The following is a 4,052-nucleotide window of genomic DNA, read 5'->3' as shown; positions in this document are numbered from 1 at the left end:
GTTAATACCTATTCTTCACAAACTATTCCAAAAAACAGAAGAAGAAGGAAAACTTCCAAGTTTATTTCATGAGGGTATCACCCTGATACCAAACCAGATAAAGACACCACAAAAAAAAGAGAATTACAGGTCAATATCCCTGATTAACATAAATGCAAGAATCTTCAACAAAATACTAGCAAACCAAATCCAACAATACATTAAAAAATTATTCACTACAGTCAAGTAGAATTAGTCCCCAGCATGCAAATGTGGCTCAATACTTGCAAATCAATCATGATGCATTACATCCATAAGAGAAAGGATAAAAATCATATGATCTTTTCAATAGATGCAGAAAAGGCATTTGATAAAGTACAACACCCACTGATGATAAAAACCCTCAACAAAGTAGGTTTAGAGGTAGCATACCTCAACATAATAAAGGCCATATATCAAAAAATCCCACAGTGAAAATTTTACTCAAGTAGGGAAAATTGAGAGGGCAGCCTGGGTGGCTCAGGGTGTGATCCTGGAGACCCAGGATTGAGTCCGCATCGGGCTCCCTGCATGAAGCCTGCTTCTCCCTCTGCCTGTGTCTCTGCCTCTCTTTCTCTCTGTGTTTCTCATGAATAAATAAATAAAATCTTAAAAAAAAGAGAGAGAGAGAAAATGGAGAGCTTTCCCCCTAAGGTCAGAAACAAGACAAGGATGTCCACTCTTACCACTTTTATTCAACATATTACTGGAAGTCCTAGCCACAGCAATCCAACAACAAAAAAGAAATAAAAACATCCAAATTGTAAGAAAGAAGAAAAATTTTCACTATGTTCGGATGACATGATGCTATATATAGAAAACCCAAAAGACTCCCTGAGAAAACTACTAGAACTGATAAGTGAATTCATGAAAGTCACAGGATACAAAGTCAGTGTACAGAAATCTATTGCATTTCTGTACAGTAATAGGGAAGCAGCAGAAAGAGAAATTAAGAAAAGAGCCCTAAAAAAAAAAAAAAGAAAAGAAAAGAGCCCTATTTATGATTACACCAAAAATAATAAGGTACCTAGAGAATAAACCTAAACAAAGAGGTGAAAGATCTGTACCCTGAAAACTATTAAACATTGATGAAAGAAATTGAAGATGACACAAAGAAATGGAAAAACATTCCATGCTCATGCATTCAAAGAACAAATAGTGTTAAGATGTCTATATTCCTCAAAGCAATCTACACATTTAATGCAATCCCTATGAAAACACCAACAGCATTTTTCACAGAATGAGAGCAAACCATCCTAAAATTTTTCTGGAACCACAAAAGATCCTGAGTAGTCAAAGCAATCTTGAAAAAGAAAAGGAAAGTGGGAGACATCACAATTCTGGACTTCAAGTCATGCTACAGAGCTGCACTAATCAGAATAGTATGGGATTGGCACAAAAACAGACACACAGAATAGAAAACTCAGAAATAAACTCACAACTATATGATTAATTATCTTCATACAAAACAGGAGAGAGTATTCAGTAAGAAAAAGACTCTCTTTAACAAATTGTATTGGGTAAACTCAGCTACATAAAAAAGGATGAAACTGGACCACTTTTTTTAAAAATAAAGTTTGGATCCATCCATAAATCTCATAAAACTGAAAATAAAAGATATTGCTGTCTTAAAATCAGCTAAATTCATTTGTCTAGGAAGCTGTTTACCAAATGCATGATTTCTGGTCTGGTTCACCCATTTTTCTGTTTTTGGCATCTGCGGACCCTTTATTGTCTACCACATAATTACAACCATTGCTAGCCCGCCAATACATATTTTGTGTGCCAAGTGAAAATAGATACCTTGCTTTGTGTCACAAATGTAACATGGTTTTTTGTTACATTTAAGAGATTTTATCCAAAATTTCCATCTTTTATTTTCTTAGGATTGATACGTTGTTAATCACTAACTTTAAGGTTTTAAAATTTGAGTCATTGTGTACATTTGAAATTCATTTCCTATTGCCTTATGATGGCAAAATAAAGATATTTATAAGTATGCTCCGACTTTAAGACAAACTTTCACTTGGAAATTAAAATTTGCAGAAAGTAAATTGGAGGGAGTAGTTACTCTAATTCAAAAGAGATGTTGATATATCATAAACTTGTTGACAGAGAAGAGAAAGAGGTGTTGTAGATTGCAAAATTGGAAGAGGACAGAAACACTTAAACCTTAAGTTTCCCATGTCTGTAGACAGGTAAATAGTTATCTGAAATTCTAAGTCTACAAAAAGGCAGTATAACCATTTTCCACTTATTAAAAAATAAGAAAGTCCAAGATGGTGGAGGAGTAGGAGAACTTAGTTTCATCTGGCCCCCAAAATTCAGCTAGATAGCTACCAAATCATTCTGATTGCCTGTGAACTCAACTGGAGATCTAAGAAAAGAATAGCTACAAGTTTACAAATAGAAAAGCAACTACTTTCTGCAAATCTGACAATATAGAAAAACTCACCTCAAAAAGGAGAACAAGAGTATTGACTGCCAAGGACCTAATCAGTATGGACATAAGTAAGGTCTAGAGTTCAGAATAATGACTAAACATACTAGCTGGGCTTGATAAAAGCATAGAAGACTCAAGAGAATCCCTTTCTGGAAAAATAAAAGAACTAAAATCTAATCAACTGGAAAACAAAAAGGCTATTAATGAACTACAATTTAAAAATGGAGGCTCTAACTGCTAGGATAAGTGAGGCAGAAGAGAGGATTCGTGATTTAGAAGACAAAATGTTGGAGAATAAAAAAGTTGAGAAAAAGAAAGATAAACAACTACTGGATCAGGAGGGGAGAATTCAAGAGATAAGTGAAACCATAAAGCAAAACAATACTAGACAAATTGGGATCCCAGGATAAGCGGAAAGAGAGAGAAGAAAGTATATTGGAGCAAATTATAGCAGACAATGCACCTAATCTGGGGAAGGAAACAGGCATCCAAGTCCAGGAGGCACAGAGAATCCCTCTCAAAATCAATAAAAATATGTCACCATCCCAACACATAATAGTGAAACTTGTAAATCTCAGAGATAAAGAGTAAATCCTTGGAAGCAGCTCAGGACAAAATGTCTGTAATCTGGGGGAGGAGCAAGATGCCGGAAGAGCAGGGTCCCCAAATCACCTGTCTCCACCAAATTACCTAGAAAACCTTCAAATTATCCTGAAAATCTATCAATTCGGCCTGAGATTTAAAGAGAGACCAGCTGGAATGCAACAGTGAGAAGAGTTCCCGCTTCTATCAAGGTAGGAAGACGGGGGAAAAAGAAATAAAGAAACAAAGGCCTCCAAGGGGGAGGGGCCCCGCGAGGAGCCGGGCTGAGGCCGGGGCGAGTGTCCCCAGGACAGGAGAGCCCCGTCCCGGAGACGCAGGAGCTGCACCGACCTTCCCGGGCGGAAAGGGCTCGCGGGGAGTTGGAGCAGGACCCAGGAGGGCGGGGATGCCCTCGGGTTCCCTGGGACAGTAACAAAGCAACTGCGCCCCAGGAGAGTGCGCCGAGCTCCCTAAGGGCTGCAGCGCGCACGGCGGGACCCGGCGGGACCCGGAGCAGCCAGGAGGGGCTCGGGCAGAGGAAGAGGCTCCGTGCAGAGGGGCATGCGCGGTTCCAGGAGCAGCTCGGGGGGGCTCGGGCGGCGGCTCCGCGGAGGGGGCTGTGGGCCGGGAGCGCGAATCCACCAGCGCAGGCTCCGGAGCACAGGGCGCCGGGACACAGCCCAGGATCCGGCCTCCCCCCGGGACAGGCAGAGGCCGGGAGGGCCCAGGACAGCGAGGACGCTCCTGCCCCAGCTGAGCAGATCAGCGGCCCCGCCCGGAGCCTCCAGGCCCTGCAGACGGAGTTCCTGCCGGAGCTGAATCCAGGTTTCCAGAGCTGCCCCGCCACTGGGGCTGTTCCTCCTGCGGCCTCACGGGGTAAACAACCCCCACTGAGCCCTGCACCAGGCAGGGGCACAGCAGCTCCCCCAACTGCTAACACCTGAAAATCAGCACAACAGGCCCCTCCCCCAGAAGACCAGCTAGACTGACTGACAACTTCCAGGAGAAG

The sequence above is a fragment of the Canis lupus genome, chromosome 4, assembly GCF_003254725.2.
Source record: "Canis lupus dingo isolate Sandy chromosome 4, ASM325472v2, whole genome shotgun sequence".
Taxonomy (NCBI): Eukaryota; Metazoa; Chordata; class Mammalia; order Carnivora; family Canidae; genus Canis; species Canis lupus.
The sequence above is the reverse complement of the archived record's forward strand: the minus strand, read 5'-3'. Positions refer to the sequence as shown.